This window comes from Curcuma longa, chromosome 2, assembly GCF_044706935.1.
Source record: "Curcuma longa cultivar G26 ecotype Majalengka, Jawa Barat chromosome 2, ITB_CL_G26_1.1, whole genome shotgun sequence".
Lineage (NCBI taxonomy): Eukaryota > Viridiplantae > Streptophyta > Magnoliopsida > Zingiberales > Zingiberaceae > Curcuma > Curcuma longa.
In genome coordinates this window covers 16114748-16130865 of record NC_133862.1, presented here as the reverse complement: position 1 = coordinate 16130865, position 16118 = coordinate 16114748, and the positions used below count along the sequence as shown (strand labels likewise).

The 16118-nt window shown below is 34.0% G+C and overlaps 1 pseudogene; it reads right to left on the bottom strand.

The window, feature by feature from the left end:
- Positions 1-1509: 1509 nt before the first annotated feature.
- On the bottom strand, positions 1510-2853 carry LOC141821715 (uncharacterized; annotated as a pseudogene).
- Between the last annotated feature and the right edge of the window lie 13265 nt (positions 2854-16118).

Here is a 16118-nt window from a genome sequence, read left to right as displayed (position 1 = left end):
TCCTCCGGCACCGGAGGATCCGATGGAGTTCACCAGTTCCTACCGGCTACCTCCGCCCTTCGCTGCCCCCGGCAGAGCGAAGACAATCCTAATAATTAGATATTAATTAAATTATCTAATAATTAATAAATAAAAATTATACAGTTATTGAAAATATAATTTTAATAGTTAAAATTAACGAAGACAATCTTAATTATTTTTTACTAAAAATTATCTTTAATCTATAACACTTCTAATTACAATTAACAAAATATAAATATTTAAATACGTTTATTAATGTTGATTCGGTTTTGCTCAAATACTTATCCCTATTTGTTAGAGTCTCTCTTAAGATAATTTAAATTTTTAAAATTTATAATATATTATATTATTAATATTATAATTAATAATTTAAATTTAAAAATAATTAAATATCAAATTAATTTAATTGTAAAAAATGATTATAATTAAATTAGGGGTAATATAGTAAATGTAAAAGTAAGTAATGTATTAAAACCTTCAAACAAACAAAGTTTTGTCTCATTACTTAGGATTAAACCAAACAACATTGGTTATGTTTTATTCCCTATAACCTTGGCTATGTGATTACTTGGTAATCACATAACCAAGGTAATCACGGATGACTCCCAACCAAACGCACCCTTAGAGAATTGGTAGTGGTTTGAGGGAGGCAAGAGAAACGGTTAGTAGCCTTACACTTTTTATTTTGACTTTGTATTATTTTATTTTAATAGACTTGAATTGCTTAAAATAAAAGGGTGAGAAAATAGATGGCTCTAAATTTTTAAGTATGAAAATTGTACATGAAGAATAATTGCAAAGAAGAATATTGAATTCACTGTTGTAAAATATATAGAAACTTATCAATATGGTATATCTTTAAAATAGTCGATCATGCTATATGCACTTTTTCCTTTGTAGCTTCTCGAGTTGAAGGACAGTTTGTGTTATCATACAATTTTAGATAAGATTGATTCAAAGAGAGATGTAATCATGTTTTGCATTGTATATATCATATCGAAAGATATATAATCCACGTTTAAAAGCTATAAAAAGGCGGTTGGCACTTGTGGAAGTACTTAAGACACCATCTTGAACCCACATCATCAAATTTGGTGTCATTTTCACACTAAAATGGTATAATTTTAGTACCAAATACTATTTTAGTTCCAACCCACTCACACCATTTTACACCAAAAAGAAATATTTCTTAGAATATTCTATTTATTCTTATTCATTTATTCATAATTTAATTATCGATAAATATTTTAATTTAATAATTAATTTATGATAATTATTATATTTAAAATTAATATTTCATTTATATTTAATAAGTTAATTTTTCATATTTATAATTATTATGATTTTTATTTTTAATATTTATTATATAATTATTCACACATAAATATATTTTAAAAATATTATAAAATCACACACAATTAGAATAAAATATATTACTAATATAAAATAGACAATGACACTTAATTAAAAATATAATATTATGAGAATTTAGCATTCAGAATTACTATATTGTTCCCATGTATGATCAATTAATGCATTTCGCATAGCAATATGAGTCTCTTTGTCTTTGATTTGTTTGTATCGAGCTAAAAAATCTTCAAACCGAATACGATCATCTACTGGCTCAACATCTAGAGTTGGCACCTCGAAGTGTTCCACGATTGGTGCATTTAAATTACGTTAATCTTCAATTATCATATTATGCATAATAATACATGATGTTATTATATCATGTAAAATATTTTTCTGCAAAAAACATGAAGGTCCTGCAATAATTGCAAAGCATGATTGGAGCATGTCAAATGCTTGCTCAACATCCTTTCTATATGCTTCTTACTTCATTGCAAATAATTTATCCTTTCTACCTCGTGAATCATGAATCGTTTGAACCAGTGTTGACCATTTGGGATATATACCATCAGTTAAATAATAACTCATATTATACTCTTTTTCTTGAATGACATAATGAGCAGGAATAGTAATACCTTCAGTAATATTAGCAAAAAGATTAGAAGACTCAAGCACATTAATATCATTGTTCGATCCAGGAAACCCAAAATACGCATGTCAGATCCATAGATCATAATCAGCTACAGCTTCCAGAATAATTGTTGGTTTTCTACTACGACCAAAATATTGTCCTGCCCATGCTGTTGGATAATTTTTCCACCTCCAATGCATGCAATCTAGGCTACCTAACATACTTGGAAAACCACGTTGCTCACCAATCTAGAGTAGCCTAGCAACATCCTGAGCATTTGGAGATCGTAAGTACTGCCCTCCAAAAACTTCAACAACAACACAACAAAATCGTTTCACACTTTCAATAGTAGTCGATTCTCCTATTTTAATGTACTCATCAGTAGCATCTGCTAGTAGACCATACGCCAATATCTGAAATACAGCTGTTACTTTTTGTAAGTCGGATAAACCAAGTCTTCCAAGCCCATCTCTTTTCTGTATAAAATAGCTATCATGATTACTAACAACATCATAGATACGCATAAATAAATTCTGCCCCATTTAGAATCTTCTTTAAAACATTGCATCATTATATAAGGCATTTTCAGCAAAATAATCATTGAATAGATTACGATCAGCAACTTCATGATTACAATTGATCACGTTCTGATCAGGAATTGAGCCTCGATGCATGCGTTGGTTGTTTTCTTCGTTGAGATAATTCAAGATAATTTGACTATTGGTAGAAATCACCAGAGAGATCAGTTGTTGTGTTGCCCCAAACTGCGTTGCGACAAACATTTTCGCATAGTTATCATCATCAGAGCTTGAAGATGATAAATTTGATGAACCTTCATTGTTGGTATCCATTTTTTGAGATAATTGAATGAATGAGGTATATGCTGCTTATGGGGTATATATTTATAATGTAAGTTATATTTTCACTTTTTTCCCACATATGATGTGACCTAACAATGAATACATTTGGATAAAAATTACACAGATGACATGACACAATAATGACAACATCGGGACAAGTTTGACAGGCGATGTGTTCTAGCACTGAACATGCATATTTTTTTATGTGCAGATGACATGACCTAACAATGAACACATTTGGACAAAATTACACAAATGATATGGCACAACAATGACAACATCGGGCCAAGTTAGGCAGGCGGCGTGACCTGACACTAAATACACTTTTTGTACAGATGACATGATCTAATAATGAACACATTTGGACAAAATTGCACAAATGACATGACGCAACAATAACAATACCAGACCAAGTTAGGCAGGCGATGTGACTTGATACTAAACATACTTTTTATGTAGATGACATGACCTAACAATGAACACATTTGAATAAAATTGTACAAATGACATAACACAATAATGACAATATCAGGCCAAGTTAGGCAGAAAATGTGACCTGACACTGAACACACTTTCTTTTTTGCAAATGACATGACCTAACAATGAACACATTTGGACAAAATAACATAAATGACATGACACAATAATAACAAAATCGGGCCAAGTTAAGCAGGCGATGTGACCTGACACTGAACATACTTTTTTTGTATACAGATGACATGACCTAACAATGAACACATTTGGACAAAATTTGTATAATTTTATATTCACATTTTTTCCTATATAATGGCTTACCAGATAATAGTATAACACATCCTATGTCAACAATATTTTTGAGAGTATTATCTTCTTCGAATAAAAATGAGTTCAACCCCCACATTCCGACAAGCTTCATATTCAATTGAAGAAGATAGACACTTATGTCATGTTTACCTTCATATTTCACAAAATCCAATCATAAGAATCAACTAGTCGAAAGATCAATTCTGGGTTAGAATTGAGAAAGAGTATCATGCAGATTTGAATTTTGTGCATTGTAGCTGACCGCTAAGATCTTTACAAAATAGAATGCTTCTTATGCTTGATGCAGTATCAAAAATGAAAGGTTGCATACGATAAATCGAACATTTGAATCTAAGTGGAGCATCTGAACAAGATATTATAAGTTGTTATGCTCATATTTATTTTAGACTATCTATCTAAATTTTATAATCAAAGTCTAAGTTCATTACTTCATTAATAGCATTGCCTTCATAACTGATATTTAATTGTTTTCTTATAGTTAACTCATGCTAGAGTGCTGTTAGCACAAGATTCGAAATACACAAATAGTTTCAAATTTGACCATGTATGGGATATTCTCAAACATATTGAAAAATTTGGCACTGACAATTGATGCAAAAAATCAGAGGAGAAAAAAGGATAAAGGGAAAAACTAACATATCTTTGATACCAAAAAACAAGCCTATAAATAGGCTTTTATAATAGACATTTCAACGTGAATAATTAAAAATAAAAGACTCGGTTACCTAAAAACCTGGACAAATAAAAAATAAGATAAATTGTCTAAATTTTTAACACTCTCCCTTAAACTGAAGTCGGCATAAATCAGTTTAAGAGAAAACAACAGCAGCACGTGAATAAACTCCAAGTAGACCACGTAACCTCACAAATGTAGCTAACTTGAGAGGTTTGGTCTGTATATCTGCAACTTGATCTTCACTTCGGCAATAAACCAGTCTGATTGTTCCATCATTGCTAAGATCTCTTAAAAAATAATACTTCACATCGATATGTTTGCTTCTGCCGTGTAGCACAGGATTTTTAGAGAGTTTGATTGCTGAACTGTTATCACAAAAAATTGTAGTTGCTTCAACTTGTTTGAACTGAAGCTCTCCAAGAATTTTTCTCAACCAGATAGCTTGACAAGCACAAGCAGTTGCAGCAATAAATTCAGCTTCTGTAGTTGACAAGGAGACAATTGGTTGCTTCTTGGAAGACCATGATACAGCCCCTGTGCCCAACATAAATACATAGCCTGAAGTGCTCTTTCTATCATCTTGATCTCCTGCATAATCACTATCAGTAAACCCGAACAACTCTGATTTTTCACCCTTCTTGTAGAATAATCCAAAATCTTTAGTTCCTTGTAAGTAGCGAAGGATTCTCTTGGCAGCTAATAAATGTATTTCTGTTGGATTTTCCATGTATCTATTTATTAAACTCACAGGATACATTATGTCTGGCCTTGTTACAGTTAAATACATCAAGCTGCCAACAATTTGCTTATAAATTGTACTGTCCACCTTCTTCCCTTCATGATCCTTGTTTAGCTTCAAGCCGAACTCAGTTGGAGTGCTTACAGGATTGCAATCCTTCATTTGAAACTTATTCAAAATTTCTTGCACATACTTCTTTTGAGAAATAAAGATTCCATTAGTTGATTGCACTACTTCCATGCCAAGGAAGTAATGCATCATTCCAAGATCAGACATTTCAAATTCAACCATCATAGATTTCTTGAATTCCTGAAACAAGATATCATCAGTCCCAGTAAATATGAGATCGTCTACATATAAGCAGACGATGAGCAATTTTCCCTTATCTCCAACTTTAATAAAGAGTGTATGTTCATATGGACATTTGTGAAAGTCTTCTTTGAAGAAATAAGACTCAATGCGACTATACCAAGCTCGTGGGGCTTGTTTTAATCCATAGAGAGCCTTCTTTAATTTATATACTTTATGCTCATTTCCGATCTTAATATAACCAAGAGGTTGTTCTACAAATACCTGTTCCTCCAAGTTTCCATGCAAAAATGCTGATTTGACATCTAGTTGGTAAATAGGCCACGAGTTTTGTGCCGCCAATGCAACCACCAATCTGATTGTGTCATGTCTTGCAACCGGAGCAAAAACTTCTGTATAATCAATTCCATACTCTTGCTTATATCCCTTAGCTACTAGACGCGCCTTATACTTGTCAACTTCACCATTTTCTTTTATCTTTGTTTTGAAGACCCACTTTACACCAATGGTTTTGTGTCCTTTCGGAAGATCAGTCAGTTCCCAAGTATCATTTCTTTCAATGGCTTCAATTTCATCATCCATCGCCTTACGCCATTTTGCATCTTTGACGGCACTTTCAAAGGTTGTAGGATCACAATCTGAAAATAAAGCAAAATGTATAAGAGGATCATCACCTTGATCAATTCCAGTCACCTCATAATTAGACATCCATGCTGGTCTTCTTCGAACACGTTGTGGCCTTTGCGATTCTACTTCCATTGAACTTTGATCTGTTATAGGAGTATTTTGAGAGATTTCCTCATGTTGCTTATCCTCCATAGGTTGTTGTACTTTCTCATCATCATCAAGATCTACTGGGATTTGTTGCTTATCCTCCATAGATTGTTGTACTTTCTCATCATCATCAAGATCTGCTGAGATATTTCTTTTAACACCATTTTGATTCCATGGCCAAGTGTCTTTTTCATCAAAAATAACATCACGACTTATAATGATTTTCTTAGTGCAAGGATTATATAATCTATAAGCTTTTGATGTATTACTTATACCAAGAAAAATGCATTTTTCACCTTTGTCGTCTAGTTTCTTTCTTCTTTCATCTGGAATATGAGCATAAGCGATACATCCGAAAACTCAAAAATGATCAACCGTTGGTTTTCTTCCACTCCAAGCTTCCTCTGGTGTCATATTTTGAACAGATAATGTGGGACTTCTATTCAATATATGAATACTCCAATTAACTGCTTCTGGCCAAAAATTTTTAGGAATACCACTTGTCGTTAGAAGACTTCGCACCATATTCATAATAGTACGGTTCTTCCTTTCACATATACCATTCTGTTGGGGTGTGTAAGCAGCTGTAAGTTGTCTTCTGATTCCATGATTCTCACAAAAATTTGCAAATTCATGTGAGTTATATTCTCCACCACGATCTGTACGCAGAACTTTAATCGAATTGCCAATTTCTTTCTCGACAAGTACTTTATAATTTTTGAAAGCAGTAAAGGCTTCAGATTTTTCTTGCAAAAAATAAATCCATATTTTGCGACTATAATCATCAATAAAGGTAATTATGTATCTTTTACCTCCATTAGAGTGTGGTGTTATTGGCCCGCAAATATCTGAATGGACAAGCTCCAATGCCGCCTTTGCTCTCCAAGATTTTCCCTGGGGGAATTGATTACGGTGTTGTTTGCTAACAACACATTCTTCACAAACTTGAGAAGGATTTGTAATTTGAGGAAGACCGATCACCATATTCTTTTGTTTTAGTGTTTTTAATCCACTAAAATTTAGATGTCCATAACGAAAGTGCCATAACCATGCCTCATCATCAAATTTTGCTGAAAAACATGAATGAGATGTTGTATGAAGATAAAGTGGAAACATACGATTGGCTGTCATGTGAACTTGCGCAATTAATCCCAACTTTGCATCTTGAATGCGACAAACTCCTTCTTTAATAGCAATTTCATATCCTTTTTCTTGTAGTTGACCCACACTAAGCAAATTAGTCTTTAAATCTGGCACAAAAAGAACATTAGAGATAGTATGGGTAGTATTTCCTTTTGCTTGTATGGTTACCTTTCCCTTTCCCATAACAGAAATTGTAGAGTTGTCACCAAATTTGACAGAACTGCGAAAGGTTTCATCTAAGTCAGAAAATGTATCCTTCTCCCCACACATGTGGTTGCTGCAACCTGTATCTAAATACCATACATGTCGTTGAGTTTTCTCTTTCTCATGACATACCATCAAAAGAGACACTTCTTCTTCTTCTTCTTCTACAAAGTTAGTCTGATCTCCATTTTGTTTATTCAAATTTGTGTAACATTCTGATCTATAATGGTCATACCTATGACATCGGTAACATTCAACATTGGACTTGTCTGTTGACTTTGTTCTATCAGTTGTTGAATAATAACCTCCACGTCCTCTTCTTTGAAAATAATTTTCTTGATGTTGATTTTGTTGTTGGTTTCCTCGATCGTTGTTGTATCTTCCTCCTCTTCCTCGACCTCTACCTCTTCCTCGTCCTCTATCACTTCTATAATTTGTAGAGTGATTTTCTGATAAAGCCTTCAATGCTTGCTCCTCTTTTTCATATTGATTGATTTTCTGCTCATGAACCAATAATGAACCTTGTAATTCATCAATTGAAAGTGTACTTACATCATTTGCTTCTTCAATGGCGCAGACAACAAAATTAAATTTTGGTGTCATAGATCGAAGGATTTTTTCGATGATGAGAACATCCTCTGTCTTGTCACCAAGGATCCGCATTTTATTGACGATTGTCATTGTTCTTGAAAAATATTCTGAAACTGATTCTCCTGATTTCATTCGGAGCATTTCAAACTCTGAACGAAGTGCTTGAAGCTGCTGCCTCTTAGCTCTTGTCGTGCCTTGGTACTTCTTTTTCATAGAATCCCAGATATCTTTTGCAGTATCCTTGCAGAGAATGGTTTCCAAGATTGAACGATCTATAGCTTGGAAGAGATAATTCTTTGCTTTAAGATCTTTCAATTGCTCTTCTGTTAGCGCAGCATCTTCTTTTGATTTTTCTACTCCAGAAATCACGACCGTCCAATATTCTTTGGACCTTAAGAAATTTTCCATGAGCATGCTCCAATGGTCATAGTGACCATCAAAGCGTGGAATTGCAGGTTGCACAAAATTACTTTCGGATGCCATTGAAGGAGATAATTTATCACACAAGATAGGAGCAATTTAACAAAACGTCACCTTCCAAGTCCAAAAAATTATTTAACCTTCTGTCTTCGCCGATGATCAAAATGAAGAAAAAATCGAATCAGAAGGATATACCCAGAAGGATCACCGCAAGTCTCCAAGTTCTTATTTCGATAATCCCGACTTCTTCTCCACTCTTACTGGTTCACAACAAGAAATCCTTTGGTTCAAGACAGCAGCAAAGACTCTTTGGCTCTGGGCAGCAACAGCAAGGAAGAGGTGGCCCACGTGGTGGTGAAATCCTTCTTCCTCTCTTATCTTTATCTCCTTTCGGTCTTTTTTTTTATTGCGAGGGCGAGGCGAATCCCTAGGAAGAGAGAACTTGTTTTGTTTTGCCTTCCGTCGAGCCAAAGAACGGCGCAGTTACACCATCGGCCTCAACCGCTTCGCCAACCACACCAAGGAAGAGAGAACAGCGCCGAGATCCAGGAGCTCGCTCGCTTCGCCGTCGACGAGCACAACAAGAAACAGAATGCGCTTCTGGAGTTTGCACGCGTGGTGAAGGCGAATCAACTGTCTTGGAGAATCAGGCAAGAAAATCCCTCGATACCAGATGATGCTACGGAAGATGGCAAAACTGATGAAGGGTTTCGCCGTGCAAGGCTCTGATACCACTGATGCAAAAAATCAGTGGAGAAAAAAGGATAAAGGGAAAAACTAACATATCTTTGATACCAAAAAACAAGCCTATAAATAGGCTTTTACAATAGACTATTTCAACGTGAATAATTAAAAATAAAAGACTCGGTTACCTAAAAACTCGGACAAATAAAAAATAAGATAAATTGTCTAAATTTTTAACAACAATATGAATACTACAAGCATCAAATCACAACGACAAACTGCTAATGTTGGTTCATCTGAATAACAATTCTCCGAGGAAGAATTTTGTACACCTTCATCTCCTTGTGTGGCTACTTTTGATCTTAATATCATTTCTTCAGATAGCGGTAGTAGTTCTAGTAAACGACCTCTTGGGGTGAAGAAAGCAAAACTGAAGAAAAAAATGATGAACAAATTGCAAAGGTAATCCATATTAATGCTCAACTTGTTGAGGCAATGAATGCAAGTACTACTGCTATTACAAAAATGACAGATGCTATGATCTACAAGCAAGAAACTAAAATTTTGTTCAAAGATTTGAACTCGATCTCTGACCCTATGATACGTGATTATATTCGCAAAGAACAAATTAGAATTATGCAAAAGAGAATGGAAGTCCATGGATCTCGTCCTACTGCACATCAAGGAGAAGGATCTCAATCATCTCCAATACAGAAAGAAGGATCACAACTCAATCAATATCAAGGTAAAGATCAAGAATCTTAGAATCCTACGAATTTTTACAGCTAATATCATAATTATTTAAGTGGAACAGAGAGTGATTTTTTTGAATATTAGTATTGTAATATTATTTAAGTTATTTTAAGTTTATATATGTTTTATTTGTAGTTATTTGTTAGGTTTAAGTATGTCAGTATCGTTTTTATTTGTATCCCTAAATACTTTTAAGTTTATGTGTGTTGTACTCCTTATGTATTTGAGTGATTATTAACAATATTTTAAATTTATGTCAATACTATTTTTACTTTGTATATTAACATAATAGATGTTTCATTTTACATTTATGCATATTAAATTTTAAATATATATATATATATATTTAAATTAGTTAAATAATGTATAAATATAATTATAATTAAAATATATTATAAATAAAATTTATAATAAATTAAATCTTTATAAATATGTATAATAAAATTAAAATATGTTGTTATATATATTTAATTTATATTTATAATAAATAATTAATATTACTATAAATAATGAAGAAAAAATTAATAATTATAAATTTATTTTTATTTATGATATTTAATAATATATATTATATTTATTTTTAAATATAATAATATATATTATTTTATATTTATTTTTATATTTATATTTGATTATATAATATAATAGCTAAAAAAAAGTAAACAGAATCATCAAATTTGGTGATGCACTGTAGCGTCATCAAATTTGGTGATGTATTTTGGAGTATGAGTTAAAAAGGAATGGTATAATTTTAACATCAAATTTGTGTTTTTGGTGTATGAGTTGTAGATGGTCTTAGTGATCTCACACCTCATTTTGACATACAAATGTCGATTACAATGAAATGGTGATTTCACTTTGAACATACATTATTTAAAATACAAGTTTAAGCCAACTAATGTGTTTATGTAGATTCCAAGAACTCATCCATTTAGAATTAACTGTAATTATACATTCATAAAACAATGCAAGTTAAGAATAGGCAATTCACATTACTTTAGTAAAAAGTGGAATCCGCCATCCTAGAGGCCCTACACGGTCGACCCCACGATCATCTGTAAGGAGGTAAATCGAGAAAGTGCAGTTGGCCATGACGGAGGAGGGCATTACCTCAGCTTCGTCGAGATTCGACCTTTATCCACTTTAACAATCTTGCTCTGTCGTAACCAATTCAATTATGTCCTGGATGCGATAATTCACATTACAAACTTTATATGATTATTTTGTGTGAAAATTTATTTTTTTTGTGTGTGCTTAGGACTCTTAAACATGTACGCATGCAAAAATTTCATGATTTTTAAAAATTTATATGTTTTTTATGCATTTCTAAATTTTGACTCTAAAATTTATTTAGTTGAATGATGATTTCAGTAGATGGTTTTGAAATAGCCATGATTTAAGTTTTAATATTAACATTATATGCCATATATTATATCATGATAATATATGCTTAGATTAATTTCCATCATGATATAATTAAATCTTGGCACATACTTACCACTTAAGATTTTATTTATAAAACTATATGTTTAGGGTGCGTTGGTTTAAATTAGCATGCATAACATTAGCTATGTGATTATCAAGTTATTATCATGCATAACATTGAACTAAACACACCCTTAGGTTGGGGATTATCATTGATGACCTTGGTAGGTTATCAATAAAAATCTTTTTTGGTTTAAGTAATCAATGATTCTCAGTAATTGTCGACATCCCCGCCATGTCGACCACATCCCCGCCATGTCGACAATTGAGGGTAAACCTCAAAATTAAAAAACCTCGAAAGTGTAAGGTTTTCCATGATTTTGAGATTAATAAATTTTTTCTTCAAAATTATCCTCCACAAACTTGGCATCTCCCTTATAATCGGGCATCAGCCACCTCCTTCCCCTGCCTCTCGCCCACGCCGCCTCCCACAAGGAGTAGCCTGCTCCCTCTTTCTCCATCAGAGATAAGGACCCCTTCGGCATCGCGCTGGTGGGGTGCACCAAGCACCCACCAAGGCCCTCCATCGAGGAGCTTTCACGTCAAACGCATGTCAAACCGTTACCACCATCACCAGCACCTTCTTCCGCCACTATCGTGCCGCATCGTGCTAAAGAGTGACAGAGTTCGATGCGGAGGGGATGCAACAGCGAAGTTTGATGCGTAGGGGACATGCTGGCGGTTTGCGAAGAAGGCGGCGTCAGCGATTTGTAAAGGAGGCAACGTCGACAGTTTACGAAGGAGGCGGCGCTAGCAACTTGCGGAGGAGGCAGCATTGACAATCACACGAGTGAGGGAGTTAGAGTTGGCACAGTAAAATCAAGGAGAATCGACATAGTGAAAACATAAAGAATCAGCACAATGAAGTGAAGAAAATTAAAAACTTAAGTTTTTTAATTAAATTTCAAAATATATATAAGAGTATTTTAAATTTTAAAAATTATAAATCAAATTATATTTATGTATTATATATATTATCAACTTATTATTAGCATTAATAATATTATTATATTATTATTACTTTAATTTAATTTAATTTATTTTAAAAAATAATTAAATATCAAATAAAATTAGGGGTAGTAAATATTAAATTAAGTTATAATATTATCAAAAAAGCTGATTGTCACAATAGACTCCCGTCACAAATTTGTGACGGGAATCTGCACCGTTCGATTTTAAAGTTAAGATTAAATCCAGGCCGTAGAAATAGAAATCGGTGGAAATGAAGAGAATGAAGAAGCTTCTAGCCTTGGTGTCAGCATGACGGCGCAGAGGAGGTCGGTATTCTCCATGGCGCGGTGAAGGTTATCGAGGGTTTTCTGGTGGTACTCATGGGAGCCGTGGGAGAAATTGAAACGACCGACGTTCATATCTGCGTGAAGAAGCTTCTCCGCCATGGAGACGGAGCAAGAAGCCGGGCCCAGAGTTCAGACAATCGGTCGTTGATTTGTACGCTTTTCAGCGAACACTACTGCTGGGTTTCCCATCTCTCGCCGTCTCCTAGTTTCTTCAAACAAATCACTCATTCAATCGACGGCCTAGATTTAATCTTCTATTTTAAAATCGAACGGTCCAGATTCCCATCACAAATTTTTGACGGGAGTCTATTGCGACAACGATCCCAACCGTAATATTATCTAGGTTGAATCAAGGTTATATTTTATTTTTCATAATTTTAATTATGTAATTATCTAATAATTACATAATTAAAATTATGCTTGATAATTTAAACTAAATGCACCCTACTTGAAATAGGATTAAATTTGGATTTGATTGACATGTGTAAATAAATTTTATTTCTATTTTTTTCCCATAAATATGTTTATATGTTTTCACGATTATCCTGTTTCAATGTTCCTTTCAAATGGTTAATTGTTTTCTATCGGATTGCTCATGGTCATGTTACCGTTCCTTAAGAACATGTAGACTATCCATAAAAAGTCAAAAAAAAAAAAAACCTTTTGTAGTTCAGTGTAAACATCATATAATCTTGAAAATTGGATAAATCATCAAATTAAAGGAATCTCAATTAGAAGACCATCATAGTTTTCTTTCCAACTTCGCTTAGATTCTAATTGTCTCCTTTCTTGATTTTTTTTTGAAAAAAAAAATCAAAATTTCTCTTTTTAAAAAAGAATGATTCATACACGTTTCCAAATAAACACTAATACTTTTTTCATGAACTTTAAATTTTTTTAAAATAAAAACTAAAAGTTAAAAGAATTTTCAATTTCCATGTAAGCCAAATTACTATCAATTTTATTAAAAGTAAATTTTTACGAGTGTCAAATATAACATGATACTAATTTTGAAGTAAAATATTAACTTAGAAATATTCATTATTTAATTTTTAACTAAAATAACTTAATGGCCTAAAACAACTTTTTTATTTGCATCCATGTAGGATTATAACTAACACATGCACAACCTCTAATCGAACCATTGATCTCATCTCTTGCAAGATTTGAGTGAGAATCAAAGATTATGTTTACATGGATGGAGAAGAAAAAAGAGTTGATCAATAGTAATTCGAATGAGAAGTGGGAAAGGAAAAACAAACTATTGAAATGGTAAATAATGGTATAAAATTTGATATACCTAATCAAACTAAAAATTACATTTGACTCATGATATAGTTAATATTGATCTCATTCTAGGTTAACAAAACATGGTTATGTGGCCCTGCTCCAAATTTACTTGATCAACTTTGACTCTAGAGTGCCCTATGTGACTCGACTTCCATAGTTTCTCATCCCATTCAGTTTTCTATATTCTCCATATAATTCAGCCTCTAGAATATCTCATGCAATTCAATACTAGAATCCCCTAGTCAACTCTCCCTTTGAGCACCCAAAGGTCCCCCAAGCTCTCTAGTTTGAGCTTCTAGAGCTCCCAAAGTTCTCTAGTTTGAGCTCTCCAAGCTCTCCTCCTTAAGCACTCTGAGCTCCTCATGTCTGTATGTTGAGTTTGATCTCTTAGACTAATTATACGTGGAACTATGGGGATGGGCTGTAACTGGACATGATTCTTGCGGGTATAGGCCATCACGTAGTATGGTCCTCAAAGGGATGGATCATAATTGGACATAGTCCTTATAGGTACGAGCCATAATAAAACATGACCCCTTCAGGATGTGTACTTAAGCCCAACATCATTAGGATTTAGGGACCGTTTGGTTCAAGTTATTATGCCTAACCTTGGTCATGTGATTACCTATTAATCATATAACCAAGGTTATAAGGAATAAAACATAACCTATGTTGTTTAGTTCAATCCTAGATTATGCAACAAAAACTTATTTGGTTAGAAATTTTAGTGTATACCGTAGTTAAACATTTACTGTATTACCCTTAATTTAATTCTAGACACTTTTACAACTAAATAAATTTAATATTTGATTATTTTTTAAAATAAAATAAAATTAAATTAAAAGTTAAAAAATAAAATTTTAATGTATATTCAACCAAACAAGTTAAAAAAATACAACGTGACAAGCAAATGCCATTAAAAAATAATTATAAATTAAAAAATAAAAAATGCCCATGGAGGCGGAGGTGTGGTCGGAGAGGGCTCATGGAGCGGCCATCCACAACGTCTCCGCCGCCCTCGTCGTCGTGGTCATCGACTTCTTCTCCCACTCCAGTACTGTCCTATGTTAATTAGTAGTTAAATAAATGCAAGGGCGATGGTGATTGCTTGTGGATCCATGCAGATGAGCCCCCAAAAAAATTTATTGGGAAGCTATATGAGAAGTAAAAGAATACCCGAACCAACTGCTACACTATCAAAAGCTACTGAGTAATACCACTAGCCTTCAACTTATTTCAATTTTCTAACAAATAATGTATATACAGGCAAATAAAAGATCACGTGCACCAAATATTTCGAACAAAAAATATCATAAAATATTCAAAACTTCTTTCCTAGCACTCAAAATAAGTATAAGTGTTCAATTTTACTTTTTCAATTATTTCATTGACTTCAAGAATGGAACTTCCATGTCGCTGCTGAGATGATATAGGCTCCCAATCCTATAAAATTGTTAGCGGACGAGTGGTTTCAGTAACCGCCAGCGGTTTAGGTAACCACCCGCCCACACCTCGCACGACCACCACGACCACCACGCTGCGCTCCCACGAAGTACTCGTTGGAGATCGCAGCCTCTCCCTATTTAAGGGAGAGGAATGCTCTGCTGTAGAGAGGGCAGTGAAGGTGCGTGAGAGGCGAGTGATTGTGCGTCCAAGTGCTGTGTCGGAGAGAAGAGAAAGAGGGAGAACAGCCGCTGGTGGTAGATTTGGTTTGTGGAATTGTGAGGTGCTTTCCGTCCACCGTGATAGCTCCTCCGACGACGAGAAACTTCAACCGGGGCGTGACACGCTACAACAGGTATATTTCTATATTGGTATCAGAGCTTAACGTAGAATAAAATTACCTGTTCTATTTCGGTCGATTTTTATGTTCGCTTCTATTTCTGCCGACGTCACAAACGGCAGCGTAGGGGCTGCTCTCCAGCAAGGCCGGTAAGATCGACGTCGCCAGCCAGGCTGGGCGTCGGTGAGGCTGGATTGGGCGACCGACGGGGCTGTGTGTCGGCAAAACCACCGCAGGCGGAATTAGGGCAGAAAAGAAGAATCGACAGATTAAAAAGTATTAAAAAAAGGAAAAGGCAGCGGT